The sequence below is a fragment of the Microtus pennsylvanicus genome, chromosome X, assembly GCF_037038515.1.
Source record: "Microtus pennsylvanicus isolate mMicPen1 chromosome X, mMicPen1.hap1, whole genome shotgun sequence".
In the NCBI taxonomy this organism is placed as follows: domain Eukaryota; kingdom Metazoa; phylum Chordata; class Mammalia; order Rodentia; family Cricetidae; genus Microtus; species Microtus pennsylvanicus.
In genome coordinates this window covers 88,452,995-88,468,724 of record NC_134601.1, presented here as the reverse complement: position 1 = coordinate 88,468,724, position 15,730 = coordinate 88,452,995, and positions in this window count along the sequence as shown.

The following is a 15,730-nucleotide window of genomic DNA, read 5'->3' as shown; positions in this document are numbered from 1 at the left end:
CCTCCCCCTCCTGGTCTCCCCAGCTCCCTGCTGTACAGATTTAACCCAAGTCTTGACCACTGATCTATACCTTTAGCCATTAATCCTTCTAAATAAGCAAATGCATTCCAGAGAAGGTAGTGGAGGAGATGGTAGTGGGTAGAAATGGCAAGGCTGACAATATGGGTGGTTGGTGGTAATAGTAACGGTAGGTTGAGTGTGCAAGCTGTTGTTGATGGTGGCTTCTGGTAAGTTTTGGGGATGACACGGAGAATAGTCACTTCCTAACACTATATCCTTGCTCATGTACCCAAGTTTCTTCACCCAGAAAACAGCCAAATAAGCCATAGTTTTCAGGGGATTCTACAACATTCCTGTATCATACACAGTAGGCATCCCACGGCTATCCGTGGTTCCTTTTCCTCTCTTTAAACATTGCTCAAACATGAGAGCCCCTCCAACACCTTACCCACTGTGTGCACCAAAGCATCCTTAAGTGGACGACTAGGCAGTCAGAACCATTTTACTGGGAAGTCTCCAGGAGAGACAACGGTCAGTAGGGAGGTCCCAAAGGCTGTTGGTCTCAACCGTCAGCATAGGAAGCTGGCTCATCCCCATGGTGTTGGACAGTTGGCCAGGGAACGGATACTATGTGCTATCTGCCTTCTCTAATACAGTCCTTCTTGTGCACTCAGGGGTTTGGCTTACCAGAGACACCTCCTGCACTATTGTTGAGAACACGTGTCGTTTACCTTGGAATGCATTTTTGTATGTGTGCCTTGTACGCTGTCTTCACAACAAGGCAGCGATCCTCCCCAGAGTAGGGGTATCCCTTTTACTCAGTCTACCTCCTCTCGAGGCCCAGGGCTGGACACCTGGGATGTTTCGGGGCTAATCTGTGTTATGCTCCTATTGTAAGGCGCTGCTCTGGGTCATTCTGAAAGGGCAAAGATTCCACATGCCTCCTCTACTCCTGGTCTCTGAGCCTTGGGATCTGTCTTCCTGGGTTTCTTGCTCTGGGCCAGTCTGCACAGATCTGTGAGCTAAGGTCTCTGGGTCTCGGGTACATGTCTGTGCACTATCTCTGTTAAGTGGCCATCTTGCCGGGAAATGAGGGTGGGACCAAGGCAAACACTGCAGCTGAATAGAATCTTTGTGGCCTAATGATTTTGGAAAACGATTTGCACGGCAAGCTTATTATTCAGAGGATGGGAACCAGCTGTTCTTCCTTTTCTGACAGCAGGATGAGAAGGAGTGGACAGGAAAATGGGAGCTGCAGAGGACAAAGCCAGTTTTCTAACTTAGAGAAGCCAGGCCTGCAGGCACCTGCAACCTTCAACTTAAGTGCTGCAGCATCCTCTCCAGGGAATTCTTCGAGCGGTCACCTTCCTCTCCAGTTCACTCTGACGAAAGCTTTCTCTTCAGAGTCAAGGGAGCAAACGCTCTCAGGGAGCAAGAAGGCCCAGGCTAAACAACACAGGGCAAGACCTGGACAGGAAGCAGGAAGAAGTAAAAGAGCCTTAGGAAGGCCTGGGACAGAGATGTGGGACTGTTTGGAGTAGGGCCGCAGGGGGCCGCAGTGGGCCGCAGGGGGATTATTCCTCACTGAAGGTCAAATATAGAACAAGACCTATGCCAGGTACTTCTGAATCTATCTTTTTTTAAAAAAATATTTATTTATTTATTTATTTATTATGTATACAATATTCTGCCTGAAGGCCAGAAGAGGACACCAGACCCCATTACAGATGGTTGTAAGCCACCATGTGGTTGCTGGGAATTGAACTCAGGACCTTTGGAAGAACAGGCAATGCTCTTAACCTCTGAGCCATCTCTCCAGCCCCTGAATCTATCAATCTTGTTCACTGTAGCAAAGGGGTGACTGAGCTCATTTTATTGGTAAGAAACCCGAGGCTTGTTTGGAAAGGTGAAGTGACTTAGCCAAGGTCATACACAAAGCAGCAGCCTGGGGTTGGAGTAATTACTCTGTCCACTACTCTAGAGACCTAAGTGTACGAAGAGAGCAGTGACAAGTTGGGCCACTGATACCGGCAGAGAAGGAAATGGGAAGAGAGGAATAACAGCCAGACCACTATTGGCGAAGTTAACTGGGGCCCAAGCACCTCTAGCTCTTTATGGCACTATTGGCTGAGGGCACTCTCAAGGCTAGACCCCTTCCTGCCTCCAAAGGGAGCCAGTGTCAGGGCTGTCCTCTCGGAAGTCAGTGAGAATGGGTCTGAGCTTTCGAAGTGGAGCTGCTCATGGGAGTCTAGAATTTTCTGTCAGTGCTAAGGACTGATTGATTCCCGAGCTTCAAGGAGCCTGGTCCCCACCCTCCAGAGCTACTGACAGGCTGAAGGAAGTGAATGGATATACTGGTGCCTGGAGAAGGAAGGAAGGCACTGTGCACCCAGATGTCTGCTGGTAGAATCTACAGAAGCCCGTGAAGGGTAATGTGGTGGGTAGGTGCAAGTCTTTGGGGGAGAGGGGGTTGCAGAATCAGAAACATATCCCCTGGGCCTGGCACAGGCCAGAGCCTGCTTAGGGGACTTTGCTGTCTTTTTCAAGCTGCAAGCTGTGAGCTTGGCTCTCTCTACTCTTCAACCACGTCACCTGCCCTTCCCCAGCCACTGAGAAAGGGGAATGTGTTCCCAGCATCACGTCTGCTGCTGCCCCTGCAACAGACCCATGGCCCTTTTGTGTTTTAAGGACTTTAAGGTTGCTCTGGACAGAAAAACAAGTGGCAAGGGGGGGGGAGGGCAAGCCTCAAAGGGTCAAGAGAGTACGGTCCCAGCCGCCCTTGGTATTCATTGAAATGGAAATAGGGCCAAGGCAGCCTTTCTCATAGGCCTTTCCCAGATCCCCATTCTTCTATGGTTTCATGGACACTGCTTGTAACTTCATTCTCTCTGTCTTTTATGCCCTGTCATTGCAACTCCTGTATTCCCCAGCAAGACACCCTCATGATCAGCTCCCACCCGCACCCCTCATCAACACCAATAGGCCCTAGGGGAGCAGAGACCCTCTTAGGGCAAAATAATAGGCATCATGATTAACATCATTCAACTGGGCCCAGACTCAAGTGGGTCATTTACATGAACCCTGGTTTGCCAGTGCTGGGCAGGGACTCAGTAACCATCTAGGTCATCTCTTCCCCCTATGCCTGTCCTGTAGGAGAACAAAGACGGAAACTGAGGCCTGGAGAAGGGAAGAGGATTCTTCAGGTTTACCTAGGTTTATTCCAGGACCAATGAGTCAGGGCCCCTGAGGGCATCGAAGGTTCAAGCGAGGCTTGCATTTTTATTGTCAGCTTTGAGGCCCAAAGGTCTAGGCTGCTGTAGATGACCCAAAGAAGGACATCAAAATGAGCTCGTGCCTTTTTTACACAGGGAGTTTCCAAAGAGATTTGTCCCTAGGTGAGGAGCAGCTCAAGAAATCCCTTTAGGGTCACAGGAAGGAAACTCCCACCCCCGCTGGATTATTGTGTGCAAGACGCCGATCCTCATGACAGTCCCTCCTGGGAAGAAGGGAAAAGAGATATTTTCACCTTAAAGGTTAGGAAAGTAAATATCACAACTGTAAAGGGCCATGATAAAAGTCATATACCTAGAAAATGGTGTTCTGGAAAGTTAGAGAGCCTATTCCGTGATGCTTCCTGCTGCCACAGAAGGTCCCTCAGAGCTGTCCCAGCCACGCTCAACTCCAGCCTGGGTCCTTTTCCCATGCCCCCTCAACTCACTTCCACTTTCCCTGGCTTGACCTGGATCCAAGTGGTCCCTGAGAGATCCACAGGACAGTGTCCCACAGAACACACAGGCTCTGACTTGGTCACCTCTGAGGATTCCGAGGATTGGGAGGCAGGTCTCAGTAGACTGCAGGATGGGCAGACAGGTGGACCGGTGTGCACGAGATTTGTTTCCATGTGGTTGTGGGTGTGCGTGCATGATGCTTTGGTTGAGTGTCTATGTCAAGTTTCTATTGCTCTTAAGATGCAATAGATAGACTCAAGATAGATGCTCAGACACATATGACTGACTACATATTCATGTCTGTCCACATGTGACATGTGTGTATGAATGTCTGTTTCCTTATGTCAACATGTATGTATGTATGTGTTTTGGTACATCTATAACTGTGTATATGCATGCCTATAATCACATGAATTCATCTAGTCAGTATCTGGGTATGACTGAGTGCGCTGGGAAGGCCTGTTCCACTATTTGTGCCTACAGACTCTATGAATTGTGTAGCTGCCCAGAAGTGTATAAGTGCTTGTGTAAGAAGGGTCATGATGGTGACAGTCATTTTCCGCCTGTGCATCTATGGGAAAGTTTCCACCACACATGTGGGGTTAGGAGCATCTGGGACGACACACCAGTGTAGAGGACATGTATGAGCGTAGCCAGTTACACCTGAGCCACCGAGGGAGCCGGGAGCGTGTGGACCTCCGAGAGTCAGACCTCGTTCAGACGCCCCCAGAGAGTCTCAGTGGTCTCCTGCTATGCCCTGCAGCCTCTGCGACCCACCCCCTGCCAAGAAATCAGGATCCATCGGGTGTGAGTACCCCTGTGACACCTTGCCAAGTGCACTCACCCCCCTGGGGAAGTGATTACCAACAGCTAGACACAGCCAGAGTTGCTTAATCACTCTTAAGAAATTTCTTTATAATCTTAGTAAATTACTTTAATTATTTGCAACTACCAATTAGCGTTTGAAGGTTTCCTTCCAGAGAAACAAGCCTCCCCCTCTGGACTTCCAGTCCCCTCCTCCTGCTGGGGGGAGGGCTACTCACCTGACTGCCCCTCCTACCAGGCGCCAGATTTCCCCCTCTTCTGCCCACACCTAAGAAGAAGGCTAGAGAGTGTGTTGGTTAGAACCCCACCAGGCCCAGCCTCTCTCTCTCCCTCTCTCCTTCCCTCCCTGGGCCTTTCTGCTGCCCAGTCAGGATGCGTGTGAACTAGTGATTCCCCTCAACCTCTCACAGGTGGGCTGGAATGCATGTAGGCATCTGAAGGCCTCGTAGTCCTTCAAGTCAGACTGCAGCTGGCTCCATCAGAGCCCAAGGAGTAGGTGCTAACGTGACCCAGCTTCTGCCCACCAGTACAGGGGGCTCCCTGGCAACATGTAGAGATGAGGCAGTTTGCTGGGGAGTGGTGTCCTGAGGCCTTCCTTTTTTGGAATCCTCTATCTCCTTCACCTTAACTGTATGACATTGGACAAGTAACGTCCTCATTCTAAGCCTCAGTTTCCCTATGTGGAAGATGCTGCTGACTTTTCTGTGTTGATATGAAGATGGCGCCCTGCCACATAAGGAAGCACAGAGCAGATGCGCAGTACATGCTAGCAGTTCCCAACGCGCTAGGGGTTGGGGTCGCAGAACAACGGGATCCTTTCACTGCACTTGGTGAGTGTCTAGTCTGACAGAGGACACAGAGCATGTGCAACCATTAAATGGAAGAGCAGAAAAACTGGGAGGTTTTCCCTCAGAAACTGAGGGTGCTGGGGGCTGTCACGAAAACAAGAGTGGGGAGATAGGGTTATTGAAGGAGGCTGCTTCATTTAGCATCCAACTTGCCATTTAATTCTCATTTGTCCCTCCCTGGGCTCCCTGCATTCTGAGCCCCTAAATGGGAGCATCTGTCTGTAGGACAGCTCTATGGGAAGCTGTCGTATATTCCTGCAGTTTGCTTTGGCTAGTTTTGGTGTATTTGTTCATGTGCATGTCTGTATACAGATGAGTGCTCTCTCTCTCTCTCTCTCTCTCTCTCTCTCTCTCTCTCTCTCTCTCTCTCTCTGTGTGTGTGTGTGTGTGTCTGTGTGTGTGTCTGTGTGTCTGTGTGTCTGTGTGTGTGTCCTCAGGCCTCTTCCATTCAGTGCCCTGCCTGAGGCAGCTTTCCAAACACTCACAATTCCATCCATTTGGCGTTTGGACACACAGTTCCCAGAGCACTTGCCCCCCTTCTGTCCCATAGGACTTCTGACACCTGGGTCCTATTAACAGCTATTTTAAAGATGAGGAATCGGAGGCACAGAAAATTTCATGACTTGGGTTTGAAGGTACGTTCTTCTATACCTAGTCCATAGATAGGAGGGGGTTACATCTGGGGTTCCCACTGGCTAAGGGAAGACTTGAAACGCAGAACGCGTCATTGCCTGGGAGCCTCCTGTCCCTCTGGTCTCAGCACCATGCCCTTTCTCTAGATGTTGGTTTCTTTACCAACCCCCACATCATGGAGCTGGGAGAAACACAGCCTCCTGGACGGGCAAACAGGCAGGCAGGCAGGCAGACAGACAGGCAGTAGGGCTGTGAGGGTTAATTAACTGTTTCCCAAAAGCTTTGAAGATGAAGGCTCCTCTGGTGTGTGTGGGGGGTGCAGGTTGGCTTGCAGGCAGGCAGAGCTGCCAATGAGTTGGGGCGCCAAGTTGTTATTAAGGAAAAATCCCCAGCTTCTAGCCTCCACTCCACCCACGTCCGAAAGGGGCTGCCGGTGGACTTTGCAAGCTCTGGGGAGTCTATGATCTGTGCCTGGCTGTGCTTCTAGAGGTGTGTAGCCCTGGTGGAAGGAAGCTGCCACCCTGGTCTCTGCTAGGCAAATGGAGATTCAGAAGTGGGACTCCAGATTGGAGGCAATACAGGTTCCAGAACCACATGGAGGGGTTAGCCAAACAGCCTGCTCAGGAGCAGATCCAGCTGGATGTGGGGAGTGAGGCTGCCAGATCTGTTGGCTCAGCTATACTAGTACTCGGCCCTCTACAGTGGGCCTGACCAGGAAGCCTGCTCTGGATTCACTACCTAAGACCTCAGGAGGCTAGTGCTAGGATCTGCGATGGCTTTCTCTATCCGCAAGCCAGAACCCCCACTCCAGGAACTGAGCAGCTAAGGGAGGGACAGAGTGGGAAGATCACATGTAAACACTTAGCTCAGCAGTCCTTTCTAACAATGAAATTCTTGTTCAGATGCGGTAATTGCACACAGCCTAAGCAGCCTCTGTGAGGTGACCGACTCCCAGCATGACTCAGTACAGTGGAATACAATATGGCCGTTCAAAAGAGTAAGCTAGCCTCATGGGCAGTGTGGAACGATACCCCACACATGCTGTTAACATTGCTGGGAAAACACAGTGATGCATGGAGTAAGGTCCCATGCATGAAGATGTACTGTGTGTGTGCATGTTCACCTGTGTATATGCATGTGTGCTTGTGTATGCATGCACTGGTACATACACACGTGCATGTGTGTTGTGTTTGTTACAGGTATAGTGACCTACCAAGCCTGGCCTGCAGATTTGGTCTGTGGCTCTTCACTGAACTGGTCTTCTTGGTCCAGCAATGGCAGAACTATGGGCAAGAGGTAAAACTGTGTGGCCACTGGGGTCAGGCCCCTGCTCGGGCTAGTCACTTGTTTGCTTAGGGTAGCTTTCAGCTGAAGCTAATTGGTGTCTTCAGAACTTACTCCACTTCAACCTCTGCCTCCACACCGGACGGCTCTTCTCATGTTAGTCAGTTCATGATCTCTCTTGCCTGGAAGGCTTTAGTGGACCAGGTCAGAAGCGAATAGGCAGCAAGTACCCACATTTGTATGTATGTGGTATGTGTGTTTGTCCTGTGCACATATGTGAATTCCTGAAAGGGGAGAGAGAAGCCATAGGGCAAACTCCCAGCCTCCACCGTCTGGTGGAGGTTGATGTAGGGTTCCAATCACATACGCAGAAACCAAACTTTGGCTAACTTGAGCTACCTAGGAATTTGTCCTATAGCTCATGGAGTGGTTCTCACAGAACTCGAGGGTGAAACAGAACCAGCCTTGAAAGTGAGTAGAAGCCAGAGGTTGTAAAAAGCGTTGAGAACCAGGACACAAGCACAGTGCCTATCTTGTGACCAGTACAGCCTGGTCAAGACACCATTATGGTCATGCATCCCATAGTGCTGCATACCGACCGTTCATCAGGGAAGGGTCGCACAGATCTGGTAGCAGACGCAATGAGTGCAAGCTCAATGCTCTTCCTACAAGGCATGTCCTTTACCCCTGCCGCAGCCTGGAGTCACAGTAAGAGCACTTCCGCATGCAGACTCGAATCTGGAGGCTTGCCTATCCCTTACCAGGTGGCAGGAGGGATCTGGACCCGGATGCAGATTCAGCCTCTGCCCTCCCTCTTTTCCCACCCACTGTGTGAGAGAAACTGCCTCACCGCTGCTATGGCAGCTGCAGTTTTTGGGTCTTCACTTCTCTCTCCTGACTAGAGAACTCAACCCTCAGCAATCTCTGGGCCCAATTTAGAAAGGGTGCGTGTGGCCTTTGGGCCAGCTGGCCTGTGGCAGAGGCAGGGTGAGCTGTGGTCACATTCCCTGGAGGCTTTCCTGCCAGCTCCCTGTGAGGCTGGCCCAGATCCTTTGGCTGTAGCCTGCAGGAAAAGAACAGGGGCACATGCGCGCGTGCGCGCGCACACACACACACACACTTTTCTGTGGCATCCTCACCACATCCTGCAGCAGTGTGGGCTTCCTGGAAAGCAGGGACTGAAGGGCCACAGGCGGTGACTTGGGGTACCTGGGGTATGGGAGTATGCTTTAGCCTGAAGGGCAAGCCCTTGGGTTCTCTTGCTCCCCACACCTTCTTTGATGAGACTATCCATTGTGGCCCTCCTGTCCCTTCAACTGTCAAGGCACAGGTATGAGAACCAAGCCCCTTCCAGGCGATAGGCTACTTTGCGGATCCCTGACTTCTCGCCCCTACTAGGTAGATTGCAAATCAGAAAGGCATGCATCTTGGAGGGGGGGGGCACGTGTGGACTGTTTAGAGCCCTGGGGAGTCTGGGCTGCTCCTCTGAGGGCTACACTCCTTTGAAGCCCCAGCTAGGAAGGATTAGCAGTTCTCTGGCCCCCCACTTTGAAATCTTTGATTTGGTCTCCTTGGCAAATCATCCCAAAGCAAAAGTAAAAACTACAGCCTGGAGAAAAGTTCTTTCCCAGTGTCAGTTGATTGATGCACCATGGGCAGTGCCAGAAAGGACACGGTGCTGGGGAACAGGGAAGAGAGACCTGCCGAGGACAAGCCCCAGCCTTGCCTCTACTCACTGCGTGACCTATTTTCCATTACAACCTCTACAGCCCAGGTTTGCTAGAGGCTCAAATGAGTCAAGGGATGGGAACAAGTTTTGGAACACTAGGAATTTATTGGGTGCTCACTCTGTGTTGGGCACTATTTTAAGCCCTCTATAGTATTAACTCACTTAAGTCTCAGGACAGCCCTGGGGCCTGGTGGCCTATTGTTTTGGCACTTTGAAAATGGGGCCTGGGGGAGACCTAAGGCCCAGAGTTAATCAGTGGCAAAACTAGGTTTTAAACGTAGGCTGCCTGGCTCCAAACCTTTCCCCTTAACCGCTATGCTGCAGTATAAAAGATTGCACATGCCTTAGCATTATTTTTTAATAACTGCTTCTCACTAAGGCTGGTTGTGGTTGGAACTCTTCGGAGAGGGAACTCAAAGGCAGAGCAAATGAAGATTTGGAAAGAAAAAAAAATGAGTCTCTGCTTTTTTCAAGCGTCTGCAAAAGTTAGCTTGACTCAGCTCTGGTTAGGGACTCCAGGCCCCTTCCCCACCCACAACCTTCATCTTGGGGGCACATGGTGGCTGCGGCAGTTCTGGCTGGGGGGGGGGGGTAGGGCAGGTTGGTGGAGCAGGAGCAGAGAGTGAACCACTAATCAGAAGCAGCGGGTCTGCCTGGGCTGTACCAGCCAGTTTGGCTGGCTCCTTTGCAGCCGCGCCGACGGAGAGCCTGCTGAAAGGCTCCTGCTCCACCCTGGAGCTACCGGCGGCGGGGGTGGCTGCTCGATGATGGAGAGCCCACGAAGCCCCTCCCCAGGGGCCTGCTGCCACTCTGCTTTGATAGCCGGTCCGGGCAGCAAGTCCGCAGTCCAGCAGCTCCTCCGGCATTGAATACATTCTTCTCAGCCAAGAAGGAACGCAGCGAGCTAAGGGGATCCAGATGTGGGCCTCTGCTGGGCTTGAACCCCAAATACCCCAAATACCAGCCAAGCTACAAGTCGACCTAGGACACACAGGACCTTTCCTGAGTGCCTGGACCCCAGTCTCAGACTTGCTAATTCTTGTCTAAGGGGTAAGAGAGTTGTGGGGCCTCTGAACTCTGAGTGTATGCTTGGTCCCTAGGCTCAGACTGCTGGGTCCAGTGGCCACTTGTCTTCTAGAATTTATGACTTTAATGAGAAATTCTGAGGCTCATGCAAAGCTTGCTGTATATGACAGAGTCATAAGGCCTATGCTGTCCTGAGAATCCAGTACTCCTCTTTGTCTAGACAAGGTTTTGTCAGCCTCAAGGCCAAGGGTCACGAGTCATAAATATCAACTCAAACTTCACGTCTAAAGGCATGACCTTGAACAAGACATTCCAGTTTTCTGGATCTCCTTGTCATAACCCCTACAATGGAAACATGTAGCTATCCTGCCTTGTGAGGAAACCGGGAGCTTGGTCCCAGCAGCTGAAGCTGCAGTAGCTGGCACATGGCAGTACAAACGAAAGGACACCAATTTGCTGAAGTCCTTAGGTCAGTGTCATGGCTACCTCCTTCTCTCACATGACCAGGCCCTGTGGACCTTGGTCCCTGCCTTTGAAACTAGAGACTGGGCAGGAAATGAAGTCGGGTGAATCTGGGTGCTTCCTTGGGAGTGTCCCTTTAAGAGCAGGTGTCACTCGACCCATGGGAATGTGTTCCTCCGCAGGCTGGGATCCCAGACCAATGGGCATTACAAGCTTCTGTGGCAGCCCTGGGGCATGAGATGAGCAATTTGTAATAGAATGCGATGAACTTCTAGAAAGTCGTCCTATCCCCACAGCTCTTTTCCAGCCTCCAAGCAGCCCAGAGAGCCTGAAATTACACCATTAGCACTTTACAGTAAGTTATTATTTGCCATTGACACCACAGTGTGAATTAGCTGATTAGCTTGCTGGAGGACTGCAAGCTGTGGGAGGGGCTCCTCTGCAGCCTGGCAGGGAAGAGCGGGGCCTGCCTCAGGTGCAGAAGAATGGAGCCAGCCCCCCAGGACGGAGGCGCTGGCAAGCCAAGGGCACTGGATGCCTACAGCATCACAATGAGAACCGGAAGACCCAGGTTCAAGTTCTTCCCTTACCATCAATCAAGTCGTGCATGTCACACTTCTCTTCGGTGCCTTGGTGTCCTCCTTTGTAGAGGAGGTAGGAGCTGTCCTGGATAGGGGCTAGAAAAGTAGAGTGATTTCTCAGGGCTGTCATATGGAGAATAGTCAAAGCTTTTATTGCCCAATGCTGCTCTGAGCTAGGCCCAGCCAGAGGGCTCCCTCTGCTCCTGAAAAAGGGAAGGAGGCAGGGCCTTAGGAAAAGAAATGTCGTGACATAGGAGTGGGGAGTAGGTAGTCACTTTGTGGCGTACCTAATTCCTGGTCTACACAGGGTCAGAAAGGTAGAGAAAGGAGAGGAGGGAAGGAGAGTGGGAGTGAGAGGACCAACTTGAGCCTATCCCCCCTCACTGCATTCGCTTTTAAAATAAAACCCATTTATATCTAAATGTTGGCCTGATGCCCAGTCTCTGTAGAAAAGCTTTTCTGTATTAAACGCTACAATGAATTAAATTAACCATAATGATTTCTTTGTGAATGGAAACCTCTCTCTCTCTCTCTCTCTCTCTCTCTCTCTCTCTCTCCTTTCTTTCACCCCTTCCCCCTTCTTTGTGACATGGTTTTGATCAGGTTTTCCTTCCCTCCTCAATTCTAAAGCTCCCCAGCGCCCCACCTCATGTCCCCTCCCCCAACATCGCTATGAGGAGGACTGGCCTCCCAGCAAGTGACCAGTTCTGTGAGCCTTCCCCAAGGTTAAACAGATGCCTTGTAGCGTCCAATGCGGAGCAGAAGCCACTCAGCCGAGGGGGCCTCATGTGTGCTACGGGGCCAAGGGCATGTTCCGAGAAAGCATGTGCCCACTGCAGTGCAGGGACTCTCTGAGCCTCACTCCTCTTGGGCTGTAAGGTCGAGGAAACTGTGAAGGTGCTCTTCCTGTGGGCAGATGTGTATCTGTCTGCACACAGGAGAGCAAGGTACATTAGGAATCCTCGTGGATGGGGCCTGCTTAAGGACGTATCTGCCCACAGGGGCATCTTCAAGCATGGCTATCAGGACTTTCATCCATGATCCTTTGGTTCCCTTTTCCACCTGCATGTGTGCACACACTTGCATGTTGATCACTGGGGACTTCCTGGGCCCGTGCCTGAACATATAGACAGGAGTGAGACACGAGGCCTGCCTTCCAGGCACCCCCTGGGAGGAGATGCTAAGTAAACAGTAATCAGAAGCGAGACGAAGACTGGCAGCTACAGGAGCCTAACGGTGGTAACTTTGAACCTAGGACCAGACCTAGGGTGCCAAATAACACCAATCTTTCCCATGGGCATAGACCTTGATATTTTCAAGGCCCTTTTATAGGCATGCTGCCATTTCTCCCACACATCAAGCCTATAAAGCACATGTTATTATATACCCAGTTTACAGAAGTGAAGACAGTTTCAGACCTCTGGTACCAGTTAATAGGCCAGCCCTACCCAACCACTTCAAATTCCATCTCTGCCAGGTAAGCCACAAGCAACAGTTGATTCCTGCCCTCCAGCTGCAGCTCACAGTTTCCCCTGCTTTTCTACCACCATGCCCAAGGACGTCTTTCCCATACTTCTGAGTCCCATCCATCCCTGCAAGGACAGACGCCCAAAGCCTGGTCCTTTTTCTCAAAAACACCAAGTCACTGGGTGTCACAGGATCTCTTCTCATGGTTTCTCTGCCTCTTTCCCCACCTCCCAAGACCTGGTGTCATTTCTTACACACTGTGCTGCATCTCTGCTTGAGATTCTTTGGTCCTCCCCCTTCCAGTCTTCAGGACGACACTGAAGAGAGACATTTGGATGACCTGCTGCTCCCCCAGATGGCGCTGTGGGAGAGTGGGGCTGGTCTCGAGCATCCCGTCCCTCCGGCAGGTCCCTCTGTGCAGAAGCAGTCATGCGGTACTCTACTCGGGGAAGGATGGGAGGCGTCCACTGGAGAGTACAGCGTCAGCTCCAGTATTTCCACTCTTTAGCCCACCAAGCGCTGCTGTGATAGACGAACGTTTTATGCTAGCTCTAGGATTCATCAACTCAGAGAAGCTGAGATCAAAGCCAGAGACTGCCCACGTCAAGTCTAAGTGTGAAAGAGGAAGAGAGAATGTGCTCTAGTTTATTTAGGTGGAGACGTGAGGCGCATGGCCAGCAGGACTATGAAACCTTTGTGACCAAGGCCCAAAAGCCTGTGGAAAATTAGACCCTCGCGGCCACAGAACTCAGCAGGCAAGCCCCAAAGAACCAGCCCAACAAAGGCAGATTTCTCCCGAGGGCCTGGCAGCCCCTAGAAGCTTTGTGGAGGGTGAACCACAGCAGCCTGGGAAAGAGAAAGCATCTTGAGTCTCAGAAGATGTGAAGGGCAGGAACGTGGGATGAAGGCCCGCCTCTACCCTTGCCCTTTCCCTCGATTACCCTTCAGCTGGTGGGCACTGGCTTGGTGCTGTGGCTGGGAGCGTTGTACCTGTCTTTTTGAGTGTATAGCCACCCAACTCTTGGGGGGGGGGTGAGACTTAAGGCTGTACCCCTAGCCTTTATTCCCAGGTATACTCCTTCATGGTTGGTGGTGGTGGTAGGGTCACACAGGAGAGAGACCATGCAGTGAAGCTGGCCCAGAGAAATCTGGCAGGGTGCCAGCAGGCCTGCCCTGGCACAGAGATGTGAACGCATGGCCGTTGCAACTGGTCTAATTGCTGTCTCATCAGCTCTCTCAGGGGCTTAGTCCAAAGCCAAGGAAGGGAGGTTTCTGCTGGAAGACATGAGGGAGCCAGAGGAGAGGTGGAGGACCCGGCACTTTGAAAGGCATAGACAAACCTCAGCATGCCCAGGGCAGAGACCCAAGTTTGGGGGGCAGGAGGAGGGGCAGGGAGAAAAATAGCCAGGAGGGAAGAGACTAGCATTCATTTCCCTTAGCCAAGCTCAGCTTCCCCTGTGACCTAGTGTCTCCCCCTAGCTGGCATTCTGTTCTCCTTTCCCCAGGGTCTTCACTGGGCTTCTAGGCTTTTCTATTTGCCCTTAGTTTTCTAGACCACTACTGTCAGACTCCCTGACTACATCAGCGCTCTCTCTCTCTCTCTCTCTCTCTCTCTCTCTCTCTCTCTCTCTCTCTTCTCTCTCTCTCTCTCTCTCTCTCTCTCTCTCTCTCTCTCTCTCCTTATAGCAAACAAACTATAAGCTTCTTGGCCACATTTGGTATGTCTGAGTGGCTCCTGCTTCATGACACTCTAGTCCCTAATTCTTACCTGTCCACTTATGTGTGGGTTTCCTGGTCCCCGAACTTTGCATACTCTTTCTTAATCTCTTTTATTCCCAGGCCCTGCTTCTGCAAGCTCCTTCAACGCTGGGGTCCTCCAAGTGCTGTTCTCAAAATTTGTCTCCCTGTAGATGTTCCCCTGGGACCTTTCAATCATGCCTGTGGCTTTCTCCCCCATTCTCAGCAAGTGAATCCTGTATCACCTCAGCCTGGACTATTCGCTCTTCCAAACGTCAGGCTGCATAGACATGTGTTCAGTGGCCATCTCCAAAGATGGCCTCTCCTCAAACAAGACCCACAGGACCATTTGACCATACTAGTTTCATGTCTTTAGGGGCAGGATCTCCCCACAGCAATCCAGTCCGGCTTCTAGATAGAAACCTTAGCTCCTTCCTTCCTCTCACCTCTCACGTCTGATTAATTACCATGGCCTGCCAATTCTACCTCCTTGATATCTCTGGAACCCATCCCAAGCATTCCATCCCTACAAATGCTGCCTTTATCGTTCCTCTGCCACCAGAGTGCGTCCTCCTCTGAGAGGCCTCCACACCACAGACAGTTAAGACCTTTTCTGTGTGTGCTTCACCACTGAAAACCCACCAGCAACTCTCCACTGCCTCCCAAGTCAAGTCCTATTGTCTAAACCTGGCAGATGGGGCCCTTCAGTTCCGACCTCCATTCACCTGACTCATCCTCCAACCCCAGCAAGACTTCTGAGCTGGTTTCACACTCCACACGCAGCTTCCACTTCCACAGGCAAACTTCTACTCACATAGGTATCTTGGGTCTGAGGATGCTAAAATGTCTGGGGTTAAAGTGTTGGGCTGGGGACAGATGTATCTCAGTGGTTGAAGAAAAAAAATAAAACAACTTCCTTTGCCTAGATTATGTAAGGCTCTAGGACTGGGTTCTGCTCCCAGTGCTGCAAAAAGGAAAACAAATTAAATGTAAATTTTCTCCGAGTCTCACATTGGGCAAGGTGACCCACACTTATTACCCCAGAACTTTGGCAGCTGAAACAGGAGGATCATGAATTTGAGACCAGTCTGAGCTCCACAGTCAGAAATGATTTCAAAACCAACAAAAGAGTGTGTTGGGCTGATGAGATGGCTCAGTGGGTAAAGGCATTGACTGCCAAGCCTGACAACTTGAATCTGATCACTGAGAAGGAAAGAACCAACTCCTGCAAGTTGTCCCGTGACCTCTACATGCGTACTACGGCACACATGTGCATGCATGCCTACAAACACACAACAAATAAGTAAATATAAAGAAAGTGTTCTTAGGAAACTGATTAACTAGCTAGGATAATGACTTACATCTTCTGTGTCTTATTTCCCTGTCTGTGAAACAGGGCTAGAAACAATT